The sequence below is a fragment of the Diceros bicornis genome, chromosome 23 (assembly GCF_020826845.1).
Source record: "Diceros bicornis minor isolate mBicDic1 chromosome 23, mDicBic1.mat.cur, whole genome shotgun sequence".
NCBI lineage: Eukaryota > Metazoa > Chordata > Mammalia > Perissodactyla > Rhinocerotidae > Diceros > Diceros bicornis.
The window spans coordinates 7,083,955-7,108,788 of NC_080762.1; the positions used below are offsets into that span (position 1 = coordinate 7,083,955).

Here is a 24,834-nt window from a genome sequence, read left to right on the forward strand (position 1 = left end):
TGGGACTTGTGTCCCTCCACATCTGTTACCCGCCTGGCCTCTGCGGGGGGATAGAGGTGGTGGCTATGACTTCATTATACCCTAGTCCAGGGCGTATTTAAGAGTATGGAGATGAAGAGAATATTTAATTTTAAACTGTGTAGAGCATTTTCTCTTTCCCTTTTTTATGAGGAAACAGAATCCTAGAGATTAATTTGCCGTAGGTCACTTATACTCAGAATCATAAAATACTGTCCTTATGTAGCTAAGTATAGTTTCATTTGTCTTGAGAAATTCTCTAATGTTAGACATTCCAGCTACTGTTTTTTAAACATGTAAACTTATGAGTGGCATTAAGAGGGAATTTTTCTAAGGCAACTAATTAATAAGTTTGTGTGTGTGTGTTTAAGATACTCCAGTCCTCATGAGGAATACATTGCAAGGACATGTTGGCCCTTTATTTACCTCTCATGCATCAAAATACCTTAGTTAGCTTTAGAGCAAGTGGGAATCTAGACCTGTTCTATCTGGTATGGTTGCCAGGACCCACATTAGGCTATGGAGCACTGGAAATGTGGCTATTCCAAATGGAGATGTGCTGTAAGTATAAAATAACACTGGATTTTGAAGATGTAAGAAAAAAACATAAACTAATAAGTAAGAGTTGGGTCTAGAGATGAATTGTTTTGATTCCCACTAACCTTCTTATTTAAGGAAAATACAAAATGAAAACCTAGAGAGCTCTGTTCATGTGTGCTTCAAAGATGTTTTTCTAGAAGATAAGTGTTTTGTTACTATCTTCTTAAGCACAACTTTTATTTGATGTTGCAGAGAAATGTTTTCTCATCTCTCCCTGTCTTATGCACCTTTTGACATAGGCTTAGCTAGAATTAAGTGTACTGAATGTGAGCTTACTGTAGTCCATTGGTTATTAAAAAGAAGCTTCAAGATTTTGTAGAATGCTCTCATAGCAGGTTGCCACAAGATTTGAACAAGCAGAGTGAATCAGAAGACCCTGACTCTAGCTTTAGGGCCAAATAATAACTACTCTTAGGAATCTTTGTCAAAGCTTCAGCAACTTGGGAAAACAAGTGTTTAAAAGAAGTTTTCCTGGCATCTTGTGGATATAGATATTTAACAAAATAGAACAGAAAAATGAACCCCAAATTTTTCCACTTAAAACAGCAGATGAAAGTGATGGTGAAGACAGGCTGTGGGGCTCTCTCCTGGAGACCTGATGGGGTTCTGTGGTTAAAGTGACGGTGAACACGGGCAGTGGTGCTCTCTCCTGGAGACCCAATGGAGTTCTGATGATTTTCTCTCCCGAGACCCCTGCTCTTCAGTCTCGTCTTGCAGATTTGTCCCTATTACTTTCATTCGTGGATTCATTCGTGTATGTTGTGAACATACCGTGTTCAAGGGACTGTGATAGTTGTTGTGGGAAAGAGATGAAGGCATAGGAAGATGTATACAAATAACATGTAGGGTAAAAATTAGTATGTTTTAAGAGAAGCCCAGATAAAGGGCTATGAACATTAACAGGAGAAACTGTTTCTGATTGGCGGGGCAGGGAAGACCTCCCCACAGGGCAGCAGGAAAGCTCGTCTGTGCAGAGCACTGGGGAGGATTTGAACATATGGAGATGGGCAGAGAGGAAAGAGCGTATAGGAAAACAGTGGAGTGGGTGTCAGGAAGATCACATCCTACTTGGTGGCCGTGTGTTGAGTTCCCGCAGAGCTGGGAAGACTTGTCAAAGGCAAGTTGCAGAGGATCTTACATTCCAGTCAGCACCTTAGTTTAGACTCTGTAGGGCATCTGCACAGGGTATTTGAGTATGGGAAGAGCATTTCAGCACTGCCTTTCAGTAAGAGTAACTCATCAGTGGTGTGTAGGATTGATTGAAAGGGTGCTAGAATAGACGAGGTGCCCTGTTAGGAAACCAGTATACTGGCTCAGGCAGTTACTAATGGAGAAACTGAACTGGACATCTCTATCTTTAAGAGTAGAATTGAATTGAATTTGGAGCAAAACTAGGAGTGAAATATATATGAAAATAGTATTAGCTTACATTTACTGAGTGTCTGCTCTGTGCCCGGCTTGTCTGAGAACTTTCCACTTATCATCTCAGTTGGTTCTTGCAGTCACTATGATGTAGATGAGGACGAGGCCTGGAGTGGTCGAGTCCGTCACCCACATCACCCAGTTGGGAATGACAGAGCCAGGCCGGCCCTCAGTCAGTCTGAATCCACACTACGTGTTGCTTTGCAGAAGGAGTCATCATGGGAGTCTTTCAAATAACAAACCTCCCACCAGTGTACTTGAAACATGATTCATTTTAGAAAAATGTATTTTGTACAAAATGTCTTTGAGGTTGCAGCTCTGATATAAAGCTAAGTGAACAAGTAAAACCAGATTTTATAAAATAATCATGTTTAAAAACGAGGTAAAACTGATGATGTTTTCATTTGACAGGATATTCTGACATTTCTGCATGGTGCTAATTCTTTAAGCAGAGTGACTTGAATGTGTCATGTAAAGATTCTAACAGGAAAATTACTGTTAGCTTTAAAGAAAACCCATTTAGTTGGCCTGGTGGGATACCTGACGGCTCACCCTTGCCTCAGAGGTGAAGGAGTGGAGCTGGCTTAAGCACAGATGGAGGGACGGGAGATGCTCTTCCTAAAACCTCCTCTGGAGCGGGAAGCAGGTGCAGCTGTGAAAGGCAAAGAGATGCTGTTGTGTTTTTTTTAAACAAATGAAACTTTGGGGAAAACATCTCAAAACGGACTCTCCTGAAAGTAAAAATACTTACTTGACTTGTGATTCTAGCAGACTTTGAACTGAGTTTTTGTCTGGGCGGTGCAATTGTGTTAGCGTGTATGTCATCGAGCACAATAGAGTTGGCATTCAGAGGACACGGAGACCAGGGAGGGCCCGCCTCGTCCTGACACGGGGGTCTCCGCGTGCCCTCGTGAGAGCGGCACCACATAGCGTTCGTTTGTTCAGACGGACCAGAAGAATCAAAACCATTGTGCTGACCTGTTTGTAGGACAGGTGCTGGGTTTCCTTTGACAGAAAAGGGAAAAATGCTAGATTTAATGTTTTCCCTTTGTGTTCAGCAGACACACAAGTAAGTATCTGTGAGAGAAGGAAACCCCAGTAGGTTAGGGGAAGCAGATCTGATAGCAGCAGTTCTAGGCACAGTGGTCTCAGTGACCACTCAGGACACTCTTAAAAATTACTGAAGAGCCCAAGAGCTTTTGTTTAGGTGAATCACATCTATTGAAATTTACCATAATATAAATCAAATAGTTTTTAAAATATTAAGTTAAAAATAATCACTTAGTGAAAGAAGCCTGTCTGAAAAGGCTACATATATTGTATGGTTCCAACTATGTGGCATCCTGGCAATGGCAAAATGGTGGAGACAGTAAAAAGTTCAGTAGTTGCCACTGACCTCATCAGAAGAGTCTTTAAATATTAGGAAGCTGTTGGGCTCATGTGGCCAAAATACAATTTTCCAAAATTCTAAGTTTCACCCGAAAGCTTGAATTTTATCATTGGTGCCAAGCACTGTCAATTGTTTTCCTTGAAGTGACAGGCCCACCTTATTTTCAAGAAAATGCCTGCCAGATGTCCAAATTGAATCACATAGTTTGTCAGTAATTCTCTCAAGTCAAAGAGATGTTCTGTGAAAAAAGCAGCTTCTTCAACTCACAGTCCTAACACCCCTGCAGATGCCTTTCCTAGGACATCCGATGCACGTGGGTACACAGCAGGGTGTTGTGTGTGTACTTCCCTTCATCACACACAACATTAAAGAGACATACACTCAAGGGCTGAGATGCAAGACAATGAATAACTTCTTGTTTTGTCAAGGACATCCTTAAGCGACACTGGCTTTCTTGTTATTTCACTGCAAGGGCCTGGCGGTAAGGAATCCAGTGACTTCTGGTACAGTCTGGTGCCACCGCCCTGACCTGTGCTGAGATGCCACTGGCTTTACTCACCGTGATTGTTGCAGCGTCAGGGAAATGTCAGCACCCTGCAAAGGGCAGTAATGTCTCAGTACCGTTATGAAATAGCGTTGACTGCACGACCCCGGAAAGAGTCTTGGCGCCCCCAGGGGCTGCAGACCACACTTGAGAACTGGTGGGTCTGAATTACAGTGGTCATACAAACATGGTAAAAATTGACTATTTCCTGGGTTAACCAAGTAGAAATTTATCGTCTTTGCATTTTTGGCTCTAGGATTCTTATAATCTTGCAATGGAAAGTCTGTTTAAAAATTAAAATCAAATATGTAATTGAGAACCAAAGAGGAATAAAATGCAAATTTAGCATTAGAAAGAACTGAAATCCATAAACTGTTGTATTTAAAACTGAACTTGACACTCAAGTGCATGGACCTCATTTTTATTTAGGAAATAGTTGCCTTGTGTCTTACATAAATATTTTCTTCACATTTTCAAAATCTCTGGTTCTATTGCTTCCCTTTGGTAATTGAATCTTCTTTAATCTGAAGAAATGTTATGTTTTCTTGCATTAATTATTTTGGATAAAAACTACATTTTTGCATTTTTATTGAGACTCTCCCTGGATGAGTACTTAAAGGCAGTATTTCTAGTAGTTTGTGTCAAATGGTTTTTTAAAAGTACACATTTGCAATTTACTGAGTCAATTTCTGGAGTAGAGGATGCACAAGATAGGGACCCACTATGTGCGGCCCCGTCTCGGGAGACACTGAGGTTGTACTTTTCAGATGAGATCCTAGAACTTCAGTGTTTGAACCTGACTGATTTCCCACTGCCTGTGGGCACACTGAGAAGGATAAATTTAGGAATGCTCTGAACCCTCCATGAGGACTTAAGGCAAAGTAGGCAACTTGCATGTATCCTTGAAGAATTTATTTGGACATGGAATTAGACCTGTGATTAGATAAAACATTGACCTATTCTCCAGTCAAAAGAGGGGGGGACACCGGCTGTGAAATGTGACTACAGCAGTTAGAAATGTTCACTGACGTTGTATAGTCCAGAGGTGGGAAACAAGCATGGAAACCATAGTTTGTGTTTTTGTTTACAGTTCTAATACAGAAAATATAATTCATATACTTCACAGCTGTGACCTTATCCAGACCCATGGTGAATGTTAGGACATTGTCAAAAGTGAAAGCAGGTTGAATTAATGCCAATAATTAATGCCTGCCAATTTGTCTTTTTTTTGTGTGAGGAAAATCAACCCTGAGCCAACATCTGATGCCAATCTTCCTGTTTTTTGTTTTTGTTTTTTTTTGTTTTTTTTTTTTTTTTGCTGAGGAAGATTGGCCCTGAGCTAACATCCGTGACCATCTTCCTCTACTTTATATGGGACACTGTCACAGCACGGCTTGACAAGCGGTGCATCAGTGCACACCTGGGATCCGAAGCCGTGAACCCCGGGTTGCTGAAGTGGAGAGCGCGCACGCAACTGCTTGCGCCACTGGGCTGGCCCCAGGCCTGCCAATTTGTATTGACAAAGTAAAGATGTCCAGACTTCTGTGAACATGAGGTAGAATTCAAGCTTAAAAGAAAAGAAAGAGTTGCAGACATTATGGAAAACAGTATGGAGATTCTTCAAAAAATTAAGACTAGAACTACCATACAATCCAGCTAGTCTACTTTTGGGTATTTATCCAAAGAAGACAAAAACACCAATTTGAAAAGATATTTGCACCCCTATGTTCCTTGCAGCATTATTCACTGTAGCCAAGACTTGGAAACAACCTAAGTGCCCAAAAATGGATGGGTGGATGAGGAAGATGTGGTATATATACACAATGGAATACTGCTCAGCCATCAGAAAAGATGAAATCATGCCATTTGCAACAACATGGATAGAACTTGAGGGTATTATACTAAGTGAAATAAGTCAGAGAAAGTCACATACCACATAATTTCACTCACGTGTGGAAGATAAAAAAATGACAGTAAACACACACATAGACAGAGATTAGGTTGATGGTTACCAGAGGGGAAGCGGGGTCAGGGGAGGGTGAAAGGAGTAAGGGGTACATGTGACAGATGGTAATTAGTCTTTGGTTGGTGAAGATTGTGTAGTCTACACAGAAATCGAAATATAATGATGTACGCCTGAAATTTATATAATGTTCTAAACCAGTGTTAGCTCAATAAAAATTTTTAAAAAAGAGAGTTCTTGAAACTTGACAGCTCTTAGATGAAGAACCAGCGCCTGGTTTTCAGTTTGCTTTGGGATATGTAAGAAATCATTGAGACGCAAGACATTGTCTGTTAAAAATGGCCAAATATCACATTGTTTTTCTTTCCCACGGATAATGCCAAAAGGACAGGAAAACTTAAGGTTTCTGATGCTTATGTACCAGAGGCATCGGTGATTCCATCCTTATCTTTTCTCTTTCCCAGCTCAAAAGCTAGATGTTTACAGTTTGGGAATACATTTCTATATGTGTTTAAGTGCAAGAAGCAGTCCAAAAAAGATAGGTAGATGTGTAAATAAAGAACTTCATACAGTAAATTGGTCCCTATCCATCCAGAACTATAAGGAACTGGGGTGTTCGGAAACATTGAATATCTAGTTAACTCAGAGCTATACTTGATTTGCTGCTTTTTAAGGAACGAAAAAATGTATTTAACATTAAAATTACAATAAATGTAATTTTCTCTGACTCTGAAAGCTGTTTGGAATCCTAAGAGCTCATTAAGGTTGTCATTTGTAATACTTATTACCAGAAAAAAAATTCATTTATTTTGCTTTCTCGTGGTTTGATTGAGAATAAATGAAAGTAAATAATATTTGAGTTTACATGGGTAACTGTCTTTTCTTCTCCATGTGTTTCAGTAAATGTTGAAGCTCTTTGAAATCAAGATCTCTTTCATTGAGTTCTTACGTACTCCTAGATTCCTATTTGTCTACTGATGATTTTGAAGCAAGTTTAATTTTAGCTTTCTTTTACAAATTGAGATTTTTATTTTGGGCAAAAACAGGTTGAGTGAAATAATGTGACTTGGAGCCTAGAGGAAATGGAGACTAGAATCCTAAACCTCGTTCTTTTTGTAGGTTGCCAGGTGCTAGAAGTGTCAGGGGTTCGTTTTCTACAGCATAAGCCGGGCCAGGTGGCAGCTGTGTGCAGCAGACAATGCGTATTCCCTGAGCAAAGAGCCATAGCCACCAGCTCTCAGAACAGGGATAGACAGCGTGACCGAAGGTCGCACATAACTCCCAAATCCAGTTTGATTGGTCGTTTTATCCATTCCCCGTTACCATCTCCCACATTTCTTTGCACAATTACTAACCTAAAAAAAGATGGCTTAGTGTTTTCTCCGTTGATTTTTTTACCCTGCCTGGAATCAAGAAGTACTAATGAGTACCAAAATAGCCTGAAGCAGACAAGGTGGGGAACAGTGATTTGGTTAATCAGTCTCTCCTGAGTAATCAAGAGGCTATAATAATATCTGTGATAAATCTAAATGGTGGAGAGTGTTTTTCATTGAAACAAGACTTCATTTTATCTAACCAAAAGAGTGTACATGCTAATTGACTTGGTGGCCGGTAACGTCCTCTTACAAAGGACGTTAAGGATCACTCTCCACTGTCCTCTGTAATCACCGAGCATCTGCCAGAACTTCCAAGCAGGGTGAAGCAGAGAGGGAAACAGTTGTCTTCTTCGAACCCTCTTCTCTTTCAGGGACACTGCACCGTGCTCAGTTGTCGTCTGCTTCCCTGTCCACTCCTGTCTCAGTCCTCCCTCTTACCTCCCTACCTTTGACTGTGGGCCTCCCCAAGACTTGTGTCTTTCATTTTCCTAATGCTCACACGAGACGCGCTCCATCTGTTGGTTTCATTAATGCCTTCATGCTGGTGTAAGAGGCCGACTTCAAGTCGACGTCCCTAGTCCTAAGACCTCACCCAGCTCTAAGCCTGTCATTTCCCCTCGGGTTTTGAGGTCCCAGACTCCAAACCCGATAGTCCTCTCTGGTACGTGCTTCCTAGTCCCCACCTCTGATCTTCTCCCTCAGTGCTGCCTCTCAGAGTCCTCTCTCCCACTCCATTTCTGTAGCATCCACTCCGCTCGGGTCCTTGCCATCTGGCAGTCGTGCCTGACCCTTGTCATCCTCCCCATGCAGCCTGGACGGCCGAGGTGGCCTCCTGACAGTGGGAGTCCTCTCCACCTTAGCCTGTCCATCACACTGAAGCTGCAGCGATGTTTTCAAAACATAAGTCAGGTCGTGTCCAAGTTTCCTCAAAACCAAGGGAGAATCCCATGTAACCTCCTCGCCTGGGCTCATCACACCCCATGTGAACTCGTCACCCCCGGCTCTCTGACCCTTTTCTCCCTCTCACACGCTGCTCTGGGTCATTGCAGTAGACCGACAGTTGGTCTTTTTGTCTGAATGCTCCTTCTGTATTCCTTCTTTCTTTGTCTGTTAGATCAAGTTCATGCTTCCCAGTCTGGTTGAAGAGTAGACCTGGTATTTTTCACCTTACTCTCCATTACTCACCACGCCCTTACTCAGCTTCATAACGTCCATGTCTTCACTGTCCTATTCCTGTCGTTCATTCCATCCCCCTCCCCACGTCTGCATGCGCATCTTAACGTCGTGCTCTTCCTCGCTTCCATGCCCCTTCACTCATTCTGTCCCCCACCTGCAGCACCCTTTCTGTTCATTTCAGCGAAGTCAGAATTGACTGCTTTTCCTCCTTCCTTGAATCTAGCTTAAATGGGTTTCTCTTTTTAGATTTCTTTTTGGTTTCTCTTTTTTAGATTTTTACTGTATGAATTACCTCTGTTTTATAATTAATTCTTTTTTGGTGTATTTTTATTTACCAGCTGTTTCTAGCATGCTTGTCAATTCTCTGGATATTTTAAGGCTCTCAGGGGTAGAACAGGCTCTCATGTATGTCTTCTGGTAAACATATTATTTATTGTACAAGTAGGCAGATAGTAACTGTTAATTAGTTGATTTGGAGTTTGATGAATGTTACATTTTTTTTCAAGCCTTTGTCTTTGGAATATTGAAGACTTGACTGTTTTTTTTCCTTCCTAGAAATTCATTTTTTAAACAACACTCAACTATGTGAACCTGAAGAATTTCGACCATTCCAAGTCTTAACGCTACACCACTACTCCAGCGATATATACTACGACTGGTAACAATGACCAGAAGCCTGAAGAATTAAAATGCCAACACCAAACCTTACCTTAACAGCTCTGGTCTATACCGTTCCCTCGCATTTTAATATATTATTGTGTTTTATAACCACTTCTAAATATTCTTGGTTCTTTCTTTTTCTTTTTTTTTTTTTTTTAATTAGGGAGTTTTGTGTTTGGTTTCTGTTTACTTGGTGTACAACTACCTGCTTTTTATGACTCATCTTGATCAATGATAGTGAACAAAGCCAGCCCGGGCTGGTGAGGTGCCGTTCACTTGAGCCGGTGCTGTTGTGTGGAAGGAAGCTCTGTGACTCGTTCCGATACTCCGCTTCTTCCAGACCCTCCCCATTGAATTCTTGCAGCAAATATTGACAGTTTTCGGATTGCAGTAAATATACTGTATGAGAAAATATTAATGCAGATTAAAAGCATTTCTTACATCTTGAAAATTTTCTAATATTTTAGAATCTCATTGGGGATATTTTTTATACTGAACACCTCTGACTCTCCAGTCCTGTGACTTTGTACTTTTAGTAGAAAGTCAGAGAAGCTCCAGATGGGAGACGTGGGAAGAAGTTCTCGGGCCACGCGCTGTGTTCAGAAGGCCCTCCGCACCACAGTGCCACAGCTTCTCAGACACAGGCCCTTCGGCAGTGTTCCAGAACCAGGAGGGAAGAGGAGAGAGAACGCTTTCTTCCCTTCTACTAAAACATTCAGGCAGCTTAAAACCTTAGTGCTTTCTTTCTTAACATGTCCAAATTGCAATACTTCCCATCATTTGAACACTTGTGTAGAACACTTGCTTTCTATTAAACCTCCTTGTCTCCATGTAAAACTGACCTTGTGTTATTGAGCAGGTCTGTCTCCTTCAGAGTTTGATGATTGACGAGCCGTGAGGACACTGGGAGGGGCGCTGGTGGTTTTGATGGTTGGGAGAAAGCCGTACCGTGTAAAGCTGACACCAGACCTGATAGGACTTATTAACTGTATTGAACATTTTTTCCTCTGCTTTGACCCTATGTATAGTGATGATGCCAGATTAGATTTATAGCAGCTTCAAGTTGTATTAAATGATATTTTGCTTTCTGTAATACTGTTATAAAATAAAGTTTGTTTATTCTCTAAACTTGTCACTTCTATTTTTATAAGGGTTTAAAAAATAAACTAAGTGATATTTTCAGTCAGAAGTCCTAATATTTTATGGATTGTAGCATTTTTTAAGTCTGGTATTCAGATCTTTTATGATTTGGTGCTGCTGCCAGCATCACTGATGTCAGGTGGCTAGGGCCGTGTTGAAAGTTTGTAAATCTAATGTTGAGAATGTCAGATTCCTTCTGCCTGGTTACATAATCCACCCCAGCTTTTACATATTCTCCAAGGGATATTTTTGCTTATTTTCTTTGTGTATGTTTTGTTTGCAGGAAATGCCGTATGAATCCTGCTCCTCTGCTCCGTGTTATGCTTTCCTGTCCCCAGGGCCTCAGTGCGTCAGGCAGAAGGGGCCCTGCTGCGGGGCTGCGGCCCTATCTAATCGAGATGGTTGGTTATGAAGCTTTCGCTGAGACACATCAGACTAAGTGCTGGATTTTCTCTTCAACACTGAAAGCATTATTCACAAATGACCAACAGGGTATATTCGGTTTAAAATGTTAGGTTGAATTTCTTTCCCTAGTCATTTAAAGTGAGCGTGTTAAATAGAATTTGCATAACTGTCTTTGGAGACTGTTCCCACTGAATTCTCTCTCACGTTGTGAAAGGTCTTTCTCACTTCCTCTACAATTATTACAAAAACAACCTCTCCTCTCTGGAGAAGCCTATCTCAGCACGCCAAGCCCTAGAAAGATTACGGAACCAACTGTGATTCCATAAATATATTTTTCATCAGAAAGCTTGCATGTATAACACTCACATTTAAATCAGAGGTTGATCTTGCGAGGGTCTTTTGAGAACCACGTCCTTCCATACTTCTAATGACAGCTGCAGCCACAGGAAGTCAGTGTGTCTAGGGCAGCCCCAGGGGACCAGGACCGGTGTGTTTGGTTGGGGCTCAGTTTCATTCAGCTGAGGCAGCAAGGAGAGGGCTCGGGGTCCCAGAGGCGTCTGGAGTATCTCTGGGGCTTAGTTCCCAAGAGCAGCTGGAAACAGTGTCATTTTTAATATTTTGTATTTCTTACAAAAATATTTCTCAGGATGTTATAGTCTCACTCTCTCAACTGAGCTTTCAAACCCCCAAGTAATAAAGAAAATAGGTCAGCCAGGTTCAGAGATGAGACCTCCAGGTGCTGTTTATCTTAAGTCAAAAGCAATGTAATTTGGGGGTGATAAGCAATAATTCCTTTTAGTTACATGGAGTTTTTATGGATATGATTTCACATAGGAAACAGAGCAATGCATTTTCCACAGGCCACAGCAAAATAAAAAATAAGGTTATTTTTAAAATGTATGGAGTTGGTAGATTTTTGGTGTTTCACTGTTGTGAGTCACTTCTATTTTCCTTTCTGATATCCTGTAACTTTACTCATTCTGTAGACCATAATCCATGGAAACATTATCACGAGGACTCGGGCAGTGAAGCAAACTGTAGCCGTAACTGCTGCCCAGCGTGGTCTGCATTAAGTATTGTTTCCCTCATTTATGGATAAAGTTGTACGATGTCTGAGAACATCATATAGTTGTCTGAGAATTCAAAATAATACGATGGAGAGGAGAGAGTCATGGTTTAGATGAAACGAGATGGGCCCTGAGTTGATAATTGCTGAAGCTGGGTGATGGTAGATGAGGGTTTATTATGTCATTCTGTTAAAATATTCCATAATAAAAGGCTAAAAACCCCCATAAAGCCTCATAAATTAAGAAAGAAAAAGTTCTTTCTCCATGTGTTGTGAGAGAATACCTTGTTCTTCACTGAGTGCTGCTCTAGTCCATTTCCACAAGTGGCACACGCTTGCACTAGAGACTAGGATGTGTGAATGTCACTGCTGAGACAGCAACAGTAGGGCACATACTTCTGATTATTTTCACAGACGTCAGTGTGGCCTTGCCCTGATCCTTGCACGCACCTGCTCACATATTGATTTGCTGGGAATAGGCCACAGTGGAGAGAGAGTTGGCCCAGGAGAGCATGTGGCCAGCTGGCAAATCCTAGGTGTCAGTCATTCTGACTTTTGGCCTCAGGATCAAAAACACTGACCCTATGTATAGTTATGGTGCCAGATTAGATTTGTAGCAGCTTCAAGTTGTATAAAATGATATTTTGCTTCAAAAACTAGCTTCAGTATCCTACACGTGGGCGTTTGAATCCCCTACTCTGAGTAACTGAACTATGTGAGTTTAATGAAGGCATTTAAACATCTATAGAGTAAGGGTAATAATACATCCCAAGGGAGGGGTATTCTGGTGGTTAGATGAAATAAAAATGTATAAAATGCCTAGTGGAACTCTCGGTACAATAATGTCCTCAAAAAATGGTAATCATGAGTAATAGCACTGTGCATCAGTTAACCTACCAAGGGCAAATTTATGGAGGATATTGCTGGTCTGAGCTGTGTTCTCGTGAGGGCTTTCCGTAATAGAATTCTGTGCTATTGTGAGGCTACTTGGGAAGCCTGCTGGGAAGGTTTTGCCTTTGGAGCTGTGTGGACCTGACTTTTCCTGTGAGCCTTCCAGTGTCAGGAACCCCTTGTGCTCATCCTCTGCTGTATGGAGGCAGCTAAGGTGGCTGCTGTAAGAGGCAGCACAAGTCCTTTCTTGAGACTCTGGCTGCAGGCTTTCTAACCAAAGACTCCTGGAGAGATTCCGAGGGGCTAGGCTTTCCCCCATTATATGCAAAATCATGGGTATATGCATTTTTCCTAGCGATGAAGGATGATTCCTGGTTTCGTCAAATTCTCAAAAAGGCTTCATTACCTAAATAAAGTTTAGAAACCTCTGCTCTTGATAATCTGAGTTTGGGAATGTGGATTTGAAAAGTGGAAAGAATATTTTTAAATTCCCAATCTGTTTGGTAGTAATTATAAATACAATTTTTTGAAAATATCTTTTCTCCTATGTTTATCACTCATCTGTGAGGGTAAATACCATTGTGTAAATTTGGATAAATGCAGAGGTCTCTTCTGATGAGCACACTAATTGTAAAGTCAGAAAGCAAGAACTTCAAGAGCATTTGTTCTGAAAATTCTTTTTCTAAACAAATCAGAAATTGGTGGCCTAAATGTGCTTACCAGTTACGAATTCTGATTTCTGAGAGACAGTCTTGCTGAAGAACTTAAGATTTCAAGGAAAAGCTGTTTTGGTGTATGGGAGTGTTAATCTGTTCTTGATTTTCCGCTTGCTACTAAATTAAATCTAGAAAGTACTAGAGGCTGTTACCTGGTCAGATTAATTATAAGAAGTTTTTTTTTTTTTTAAGGGTTGCACATAATATTTCAGAGAACATAATGTGTGCCCTTCCTTGCCCAATTTTCTGTTTTATCCACTTGTTTAGGTTCAGGATGTGAAGGAATGGTCATGGACTTGCAGTTTCCCAACTGCAGATTTCCAAATTACCAACACTGTCAACAAGAGAGATGGAAAGATAATATTAACAGCCTTAGGTTAGCTCTGTAAAAAAATATATATTCTTTGCTAAATTTGCATTGAATAACAGAGATTAGAACTCCCGTTAAAATATTTGATTAAAGGTCTTATGTTGGGGAAACAGAATTGGGAATTCTTTTAGATACTAGAACATTAGAAATAAGATTGGGAACTGTTAAGGTGAGACCATTTAGGGTGGTGAGAGCATTTTTGGCCCCTGGTGAAAGGCTTTGGAGTTTAGGATGGAGCAGCATATAGGATAATGTCAGGAGACTGCCCGCCTGGTCTAGGGGACAGCGTGATGAAGAGGAGCCGAGCAGGCCAAGCTGGAGTGAGATCTTACATTGGACTGTGAGCAGTCAAGAGCAAAGACGTGACTGCAGCTGGTGGGCTGTGCTCTGGAAGGATTCGTCGAATGGAGTAGCAGTGGCTTCGAGCAGATTACAGTGAAACACTTGGGACTTGCCTCTCCCTGGGAACACTAACATTTCTGTTCCTCTCTACGTATGAAAAAGATTCATGAATCTGCTCATGTTTTCACTGGACGTTCCTTACTCATCTTAAACAGCAATGAAAGAAATAGGTCTCGCCTTAAACTACTTGATTCTGCTTTTTGCTGAAAGCGTGTATGTTTAGAGCGCCTCCATTACCACAGTAGCTGAGATGTGTTTTCCCTGGTGAGGGATGCATTTTCCTGAGGGTGGAATGGCATCTACCAGAGCCAAGAGTCAGGCTTCCGAAGTGCCAGGTTCCAGAAGGTGGAGCAAACGCTGGTGGCCGGACCACAGACTTGGCTGGCAGCTGGGAATACGATGCAACCTTTCACGCCTTCTGTTAAAGAAAGCGTTTTTACATAAGCTGATTTCCACCAGGGGCTAAAAAGAGATCCCTCCCAGAACTGAAACAACATCGTTATTCTTTCCATATGGCATGAACACTCATTCTAAATTACGTCAGTCTGAAAGCCTCAGCAGACATTTCATCGTAATCAAACGCAATAAAACACAGAAATGAGTGTCTTCAGTTGAACAGTGAGTTTTATATTATGCAAGAAGTGCAAAGGGAGACTAATAACTTACTGGATGCATATGAAGAATTTTAGAGCGGGGTGGGGGTGGGGAGAAGCAGAAAATATTTGGCACTGGTGGTGTGTTCGTGCTTTTGGTCATCCACACAGTCTTTTATATGATTTTGTGTCACTATAGAAATTAGTGCATTTCTTACAGAGGTGACCAAATTCTCTGTTTTATAGTTATCAGTCTAATACCCTGTTAGATTCAAAGCAAATATTGGAATATAACCAGACTCACACATAGGACATGTTAAGCATCCTTGTTAACGTTAACTAGAAAACTGGAGAACACAATAGTAATCACAATCTAACTACCACTTTGAATTAAATGTTACCTATGTTGGCTCTTTGGGGCTCCCACTGAAAGAATTCTGCTATTGCAATGTTGACTTCTTTCCGTATTTATAAATAGCTCGCTGATGTTTTGGTTTTAGAGGCAAAGGCTTGAATTATTCTGCATATGAGTTACATGAACAAACATTCTGTTCTTTCCTGTTCCCAACACCACATTGCCGGTATTTCCAAGTCATGTCGTGCTGAAAGCTACATTCGTGGTGATCCATACCTGGTATCGAGAGGCTCTGCTTGTTTTGTGGGTTGTCACATTGATGATGTGATTTGTGCAAGCAACTGGGAAAAGGAGAGCAGCAAACTCAGGGCCGGAAGTGATGCCTGAAAAGGTGTCATTGAAGAGTTGCTGAACTACAGGAGAAGGAAGTGGGGAGACTCGCAGGGAGGGGTCCATGGAGTTCTCCAAGTATTCCTCTGCATCCCATCTGATCTCTACCAGAGTTTCTTCACCTCTAGAATCAGAATAATGTGGGCTACCGTGGGATGATGTAATAATGATGTTTCAAAATTTTATTTCAAAAATATACCCTTTGGAGGAGACATATAAAAGTTAAAAAGTTAAATGTGGCCAGTCCCCAGAGCACATCCAAGAAAATCTTATCTTCTTGGTACTCTGGGACGAACTGCTGTTTAAGCTGAGTCTCATAGAAGTCCTCTTGAATAACAGCTGCCACCTTTCAATATGGCTCAGAACAAGCATCTTAGTATTCTATTTTTGCAGTGGTTCTAGTTTCACCTGCTGTATTAGCTAAGCCATTGACCTTTGCTCTCTGACCAGTGGAAATTCCCTGTGCTTCAGCCATTGATCAGTCCCCGGCAGTCACGTTCGTTTCATTCTCCGGTACGGGGACGAGCGAGTGTCACAATTGTGTTGGCGACCGGGAGTCTGGGACAGTTCTTCATTAACTGAAAGGAAAAATATCAGTTAATACTTTGGAGACAGCTGCGTGCCATTGGTCATTTACTCCACATAAGTGCTTATTATCCAGCGTTTCTACACCGGTGGTCCCAGCAAGTTACAGAGTCCAGGTCTTCAGAGCAAGGCCTATTATATATCTCTCCTTACCTCCTCGACTGCTCCCAAGAGAAATGTAGATGCTTATTTCTAAGGAATGTTCCTGGTTAGGGTGGATAAATTACCACTGTAATGAAAATTGTTACATGATAAGTGTATTTGATATTTAGCAGATTAAGTGTGGATTAAATTTAAGACCCCCACCCCCACCCCATTCAATAAGCATTTTTAAAGCATGTCTGTAGACCAGGGCCTGGCAATATGGAAATAAGACAGGGCTTCTGTCCCTGCTCCTCCCTCCAAAAAATGTGTTTGGGCACTTAACAGTCTTTAGATATGTCAAATTGGTCTTCTCTCTTTTACCTTTTGGCATCTTTTACTGAAAACTGGCAATTTCAACTTTTCACCACCTACATACTCCTTAACCCCTTAAAATACAACTTTACATAAACCTACTCTAGTGAAATATTAACACTCATCAGTGACGTCCTAATTACTAAATCTAGTGGCCTTTTCCAATGCCGAGCTTCCTTCCTCTGTAGCATTTGACCGAGCCCCCGTGCCCCATCGTTCTCCTCCCCTTGGCTTTATTGGATCTGCTCCTATTCTCTGCCAATACCAAATTTGATCTTTAGCCCTGATATCTCTCTTGAAATCCCAGCAAGTATCCCTTGGGATCTTCCTGTACATCAAAGAAATACATCTCTCTTCCCGACCACCACCAACACACGCAACTGAACCTGCTGTTACTCTTAAAAGTTCTATTTTTAGAATTGTATTTAATCAAATCATCCAGGCCAAAGACCAGGAGCTTATAATCTCATGGGAGATGGTACATGTTAATAGAATTGAACATGAAAATGTTCTCTCTGGCTCCCACATCACATCCAAGCAATTTACCCCTTGCCAGGTGCTTTATATGCCGTGTACCCTGGGACACATGCAGTCTCCCTATCTGGATTCTTCTAGGCCTCCACAACTGCTTGTCATCTTAGTCAGGAGATGGTACATATGCATCAGATGGTGACAGGCTGTAGGTGACATGAGCCTCAAAATTTAACAGCTAATATTTGTCAAGCACTTGTTGTATGTCAGACACTGTGGAAGCCCCTTGCGTGCCTTACCGCATTTAATTCTTGCAATGGTATTATGTTGTAGTCACCGTTGTTATTCTTACTTTACAGATGAACAAACTGAGTCAGAGAGAAATCAAGATGAAGCAATTTGCCCAAGATCACAGGCACTGATAGATTCAGGGTTCGATCCCAGGCAGCCTGACTCCAGAGTCCACATTCTCAACCACTCGGTTACACTGCCTTTCCTCATAGATTATTGCTAGTTCAAAGGTATTGCTTGAGATGGCCCATAGCTTAGATTATAAACTCATTGAAATACGCGTAATTTCTTCCCTTTTATTCTTAATTATCAAGACCTAACTGCCCAACAAGTGCTTTGAATGAGGAACCAGGATACAAATTGTAGAGCTGAAGATGGGTGACCCGAATAATGAGATGGAAAGAAGAGAACTATGAGAGTGGAGAACTAGAATAGAGAGACCAAGAGGAAGCTCATCCATCTACAGTGAGTTATCTCTCCAGTAAATAAAGTGTCTGTGTGGGCACAACGCAGAGAGCAAGAGAAATAATTTACCCTTCTGAAAGAGCTTGAAATTTGGCCATTGTTTTATTTCAGTGGGTCTATTAAGGAGAATGCAGAGAGAGATTAGACAGGTGAGATTAGGCAGGTGGCCTTGAAAACATTTGAGTTTGCTACTGTGGAAAATTCTACAGGCAACATAGTTTTCCAATAGGTGAAGAAATGTGATCTGCTTGACTCAGGGCTCAGTATGCTGAGGAATCACCAGCATCAATAATTATTCCTGTTATGTAAAAAGATGGATCAAATCATCTCAAAGCTTTTGTAAAATTCTTGCCTTGTTTAGAATTCTCCCACAATTGGCTTTCATGTTGGTGATAATTTTATTTGCGTGGGCCAAAAGGATTCATCCATTCAACAGATAGGTAGTGTGTTGGCTGAGAGGGCTGGCTCTGGAGCCAGCCAGCCAGGGTTTGAATCTTGTGTCTACCACTTTCTAGGTGAGTGACCTTGGGCAATTTACTTAATTATTCCAAGATAATTTTAATAATAGCTATTGTTATAATGATACAAACACTGCCTTCTTGGAATTTAGAAGCCAGCAGAGGTATTAATGACTAATAGTTGTTCAGAACAGGCACTGTTAAGAACGTTATATGTATCATCTCACTTAATCCCCTCAGCAACCCTGTAGCTATGTCCTGCTATTATACTGTTTTACAAATGAAGAAACTGAAGCTTCAAGAGGTTGAGTGGCCATTGTTACAGATGTGGAATTGGAACCCCGTTTGGTTTGACTCCAGAGTCTTACAATTTCAGTCTGCTAACAAGTTATTCTGATTTTTCCAAATACTTATCTTTTCCCTTTTTGATTGCTAACTACTAAAACATGTATTTGAAGTTCAGTGAAAGATGCCTAGCCACCCTGTACATTTTCAGTACTTGAGTTGTCTGTTTCAGAATGTAAGTTCCTGAGGGCCAGAACCTAATCACTTACTTGACCTTGTTTTGGATCTAACTCCATCCAAAAACTTTCAGGTATTCAATAGACACAATTTTTCATAAGACTAATGTTGGCAATGTTGGTTATTTTAGAGAGCATTTGTTCTTTGTCTGGGTGATGGTATTTGGGGGCAGGAGGGGCACTGAATGCAGAGGTTTAGGAGTCTCAGGACTTGGGGAGAGAAGATAATCAAAACTTACACCCTAGGAGATGTGAAATGGCCATGGCAGGGGTTGCTGAAGGTTTTGGTGATGGAAAGTTCAAGACTTAACCCTCCACCTCAAGAGCTACCCCTGAAGGCAATTGACACAGATTGAAGAGTACGGGATGTTAGAGAATTTTCCTCTTCCTTTGTGAGAAAGTTGATGTTCTCTACATACTAATTAAATTTACATGCACCATTACCTCCTAAGGCTTGAAGTGTAGGGATTAATGTGGAATGATTACAATACCTCCACATGCTTTCCATCACATCTTAATATGCCTCTCTTATCTGATGGACTAGGATGGATGAGGCAGGCAAGCTGATTCTCAGTGTCAGAATGCAGGACTCTGGGGTCCTGTGAACACAGAACTGGACAGAACCAGTTAATCTATCAATGTCCTTTTCTTTACAGGGACAAAAGAGGAATGATTACACTTGCCATAACCCTGGTTGGAAGACTAATGACATGACATTTGACCATCTGTTTACAGTTTTTAATTGGGGTCTGCTAAATGGAGATACAAACTGGTGATATTTTATTTGAGGCCAAGTGATCTCTTTTGCCTTCAAACTGGAGAGAAGATATTACTATTTACCCTTAGGAAAGTGGCTAAAGAAAGAACTATATTTTTAAAAGCTACATGTTCTTAGAGTTTTGTTTTATTTTAAGAAGATTGGAATTAAAGGGATTAGATCCACATAAAAATGAAAACATACTTAGTCTAAGGTTGTCTGCTAATGTTGGAAACGTAATCAGGAATTATTGCAAAAAAGGCTGCACAGCTCCCATTTGGGAGATGAGGGAAATATAAGCAAAGGATGGTTTCAATAGAAAATTCTTGAGAGAATTATACAGTACAGGCTGCTCTTAGCTGCCATTGTGGCCAGGTACCTGTAAGGGATAGCACCCAGGGCCCCCAGTTCCCCACCCTACCATGCTTGGACCAGTCTCAACAGAATGAAAACTGGCATCAAGGAAGACTGCTTTGGTCCGGTCAACTGGGCAGTCGTCTCTTGGCATCCTCTAGCTGGTTCATTGGCAGGCCACTAGTACCAGAGGGCTTCTAGTCACTAGTATTCCTTCCAACAATAAACTTCAGGTGGGACCCCCATTGCATTAAGTGACCGATGTGCAGATTTTGTGTCACCATGTTAAATACTAGCTCCTTGTACCTCTTCACTCACTCCTCCTGTTCTCCTTACCTGTAGCCCGGAAGCTCCAGGCACACTTAAGAGAGAGACAGCAAAAGTAGGAGACAGTGGAGAAGAGCCACAGAAAGTGGAGGCTTATTACATGTCTGGGGCACCCCTGAGCTGTTTAGAGGGTCCTTCCTCAGGTGGGGGCGCTCAGGTCTAACTTCCGGACCCGACTTGAGAAGGGGCAGGTCACTTTTACAGCCCTTTGACAGACATCTAAAGAGGCCAGAGCCAGAAGCATACAGATTTGCAACGTCTCTCCTCCAGCTTCTAAAGACTTTGCCAGATGCCTATTGTGGTTTTCTAGAACTGGGATTGTTTTGTCTCAATCCTGAAAGCCCATAGTAATAAGCTGTTCCCTATCTAGGACAATCCCTGGTATATGGTAGATTCTCAAATATTTGTTGAATGAATGAGAACTCTTCCTATCCAGAAGTATAAGGTGCAAGTTTGGAGACAGCCTCAAGGTTGGTGAAAGGACTCTACCCAGAGAGCATTGACCCTTGACATGTGAGGCTGACCTTCTCATATCCCTTGGGTTAAATGCTATGTTGCAAAAAATAGAGACTGTGAGAAGGAAGGAACAGACCCATAGTTTGGGCAAGTCTACCAGACAAGAAAAGCTCAGTAGTGGATCAGAATTTGGAATGAAGAAGAGAGAAGGCTGTGTGAAGACAGAACAGGTCTTGGGGGCCCTCTGCTCCTTTCACTCAAACGCTTCAGGAGCAGTTCCAGTTTTATTGAGCTATAAACTTAAGGTGACAATTGTTGTCAGAGACTTAATCTCTGGACAACCTACATGGGCAGGGATGTGTTGAAGACGGAAGGGTGTCTCTGTGTGATGATCACAGTGATGTACACGCATCGAGCCCTTCCTCTGGGCCTGGGACTGTCTGTCATGATCACAGTAATGTACATGCGTCGAGCACTTTCTCTGGGCCTGGTACTGTGTGCAGCGTTTTGCCTGCATTTCCTCCTATATCAGCCCCTGTGATGCCAGTCCACAGACTTTTCCAGGGCATTCTGAAGGAAAGTGATTGATATGTTTATACCTCAGAATTTTATCTAGATATCTAAGTAAAATACTGTAGACCCGTTTAAACTTTACATATTATAGATGTTTTCCCCCAAATGCCACCCTAGGGATAAGTAAGGCTATAAAACCAAGATTCTTCCTTTTTGCAGTGTCTGTCCCAAATTCTAGGTGTCCTGCTGAATGATCTGACCTATTATAATAACTAATAAGTAGAGGCCAATAAGAGACTTTGGAATCCATGAGCCTCTCTTGGCTTATTGTTTGCCTCATTTAATGCTTGATATATTTTTGAGATACTAAAATTTTTATCTAGCCAAAGAGGCAGCCAGAGGTGAAACTTGGAAGTGACGTGAACTATTCAGGTCCCTGACTGTGACACCAGCATCCTTTTACTGCTTCTCAGGGTGCTCAGTGTCAGTGGGAGGCTGGCATGCATGTGAATGACAGTGGCCATTGCAATAGATTTAAAAGAACTTCAAAAGGGAAATATTTGCAGGGGCTAGGCATTAAACTGTTTTGGAAGACTCTGAAGGGATGCTGTTGTTAGGATCTTGGGTATTTCTAATTTTCTCTTCCTTTTACAGAGGCTCTTTTCCAGGGCTCAGGGTGAATGAATGGCTGGGTGGCAGAACATCCAGCAGACTGGTCTGGAGGCAGTGGAGGACAAACTAACTTAATAAAGAGAAGGATTTATCATATGAATGCCATAGATCAAGACAGAATACAGCTGGGTCACTCAACAAGAGAGTTCATAAAAATGAGACAAAAAAATGAAAGGCCAGGGGGACATTTGAGTATGTTACAATTGAAAACTTATGATTCCATAACATACTCTCTGTCCTCTAGGATTTCTTCATGCTCTAACTCTCATCTTAGAAATAAATACCCCAAATTGTACTTCTATTTGATTTTAGGTCGTATGTGATAGCATTCTTCACTCAAGATCCTGAACATCTGTTTGTATACTGTAATAACATCCATGAAGGCATTGCTTGGACTTGGCAAGTTTTTGCAGGAGAGGAGAGTTGTTTTCTAGTACTTTATGACACCATCCAACTTAAGAAATGTTACTGGTTTTTATTGATATTGCTAAAATAGCTGTTAACCTCTTTGATATTAATCTAATGTTTGCTGGGTACATTATTAACACATAGTCTATCAAGTCACAGTCCAGTTTCATTAATTTCAGTTACAGCAGAATAAACAGTCTCAGTCCAGGGCCCAACTGCTCATGTCCAATCACTTTAAGCTTCTTGAGTTTTTTTTATTTTTTTTGCATCTTAAGCCTACAGTCTAACGGAAAGTTTACACCAAGCCATCAAATATCTATTAGAGATTCACATTTGTCAAACAATGTGATAGCACAACGGTTGGCACATTTCCTGAATAGAAGTTCAGTGGATGAGAAGAAGTGTGTGTGCACACACACTCATGGGCACATACAAACACGTATCTGATACCTGTCAGGTGGGGAAGGCAGACCGTGAAAAACGGTCCAGTGTCTGTGAATCTATTGCCCTGACAGACAGAGACAGGCAATCCCATGTCAAAATTGCTGACTCACAGTCTGTCTGTGAGTGGCTGCAGTTCAGGAGCCCCCCAGGAGGCCTTCAGAGCCTTGTGCACGATCCGCACGGCTGAAAGGATCAGACTTTGCACGTTCACCAGTGGAGATATCTTGAGAGAGCGCTTATTGAGAAGTACCCGGAAATCAAAGAGCTATGTTTCTCCAGGCCTCCCAGAAACGCTGACCATGCGTTGGCTTGTCCCAAAGGTGTGCTGTGGGAAAGGACTTCTCCCCCTGCCTTGGGTGGCTTCACACTTACCCTCCATCAGCTTGATCCTGAAGTAGGCGATGAGGAGGAGCAGCAGCAGAGTCACAGGCAGGAAGACCGCAGAGAACAGGAGCCAGCCGGGGACCTCTCTCACGAAGGCCGACAGCCCAGGGCTCATTGCCAATCACACAGGGACCCCCTGGGCCGGTAGGGTTCCCACGCAGGATGAGGGTGGCTATGCTCAGAGTCTGCACTTGTCTCCTTCTGGGGCTCTGGCCTTTGCTCAGCACATCTCGGTGGAAGTTTTTGTGGACTTTGCTCTGTTTAAACAGCCCCATGAATTCTGAGAGGATTGCTGGCGGGTTACTCTGTAACTCAGGTGCAAAGTGTAGACGAATTGACAGGTGATTCTCCCACACTGTTCCAGAGAGGAGGATTTACTTGGCAGGACTGGGAACGACACCAGAAGGCCTAGATGTCTTTGTATTCACTTTTATTCTGAAATGAAAAGTTTCTGACTTCGAGTAAAGCTCATTGTTATATATATTCTTCCTATATATTCCCAAACATAGAAAGAATTTTTCCTACATTTTCTAAATTTCAGAGTTAAAAACTACTTAGTAGCCATGTTAATGCACCTATGAACCTGTGTCTAGAAAAAGAGAAGTTTCCATCATACGTAGTTGATACAACCAATATTTAGGAAGGAGGAAAAATATTCTTCCCATATATAAAAACTCTTCCTAAGATGTCCTGCTCTGAATACTTTCCTGAGAGTTGCACTGGTTTATTCAGTTATTCAACAAGCATTTAATTCTACTAGAACTCAAACTCTTGACTAGATGCTGGATGTACAAAGAAGAGTAAGTCATGGTCCCTGCCCTCTGACAGTGGAGACAGACACAGAAAGAGATAATGCCTACAATAATGGACGTAATGTGGCCCCTCTTCCTTCTCCCCTTGGTGCATCAGTTTTTGCTTGCTGCAGCAGTAGCTGGCACTCTCAGCTATCTCCTGCTTAGACATTGCTGTGGCCCATCATTAGCAAGAGAAGGTGAGCCCTGAATGATAGTGATGTGGGTTGTAACTTTCCTTGCAAAGTTTCTGGGAAAAGAAAGGGCAATAAATTATGTTGACATTGACTTGTAAGTTGAGCTACCATTGACTGCTTTAGTAAAGAATTTTTGAAGATACTAGTCTACAGAACTAAAATCAACTGAAAGAATCATTTCCACATTGAAAGGACTGCCTGGAGAATTTAGAAAATTTGGGGGGCAGTTGGCAGCTACCTTCTTGAGTTCATGCCTCCTCTTGTGTTCTAACCCTGTCTCCCATCCCCACTTGGCAGTTGCCTTGGTGAGTGGCTGGCAGAGTCTATCGAGGACATGCCACTGTCAGTGCCTCCTGAATTCTTCCATCGAGGGTTTTGTATTGCCATGCAGAGTCTTTGTCCCAGCTGTAAGTGGGCACCCTAATTTATAAAGTAATAAGTATGGGGAGGGTTTCAGGGATGCTTGCCTGGCATTCCTAAGCAGTGAACAGTAAACAGCTTCCTCTCAGAAGAGAGACATCTTCATTTCAGAAGGAATCATTTAGAATACCCAAGATTCAGTCAACATTTGTTGTACTTTATTTGCTTCTCTTCTCCCACTCCTCAAACCCATGAGCCGTGTTGTTATTGCTCTCATGTGCCTCCCAGGGAGATGGCTCTCTGGTGCTCTTTCAGCTTGAACAGGATGCTAATTTGTAAAGTGTCAATCTACAAAGAACTTCCATGAGCAGGTGACATTACCAGGGAGATGTCAGGCAGCTGTTTGGCAGACTGTGTGTCATGTTCTTTCTTTCCATTTCATTCCAT

The 24,834-nt window shown here is 41.7% G+C and overlaps 1 protein-coding gene across 22 annotated transcripts in view; it reads left to right on the forward strand.

The window, feature by feature from the left end:
- Nucleotides 1–11,003, forward strand: part of EPB41L2 (erythrocyte membrane protein band 4.1 like 2) — a 220,045-nt gene extending 209,042 nt beyond the window's left edge. For 21 of the 22 annotated variants that reach the window (XM_058566274.1, XM_058566284.1, XM_058566285.1 and 18 more), the window contains one exon: nt 9,045–10,277. The gene's annotated coding sequence lies outside the window, so the exon portion shown is untranslated. Of the gene's footprint in view, nt 1–9,044; nt 10,278–10,572 lie in introns of those variants that run through there. The other variant, XM_058566278.1, reaches the window with a different exon arrangement.
- The last annotated feature ends 13,831 nt before the right edge of the window (nt 11,004–24,834 follow it).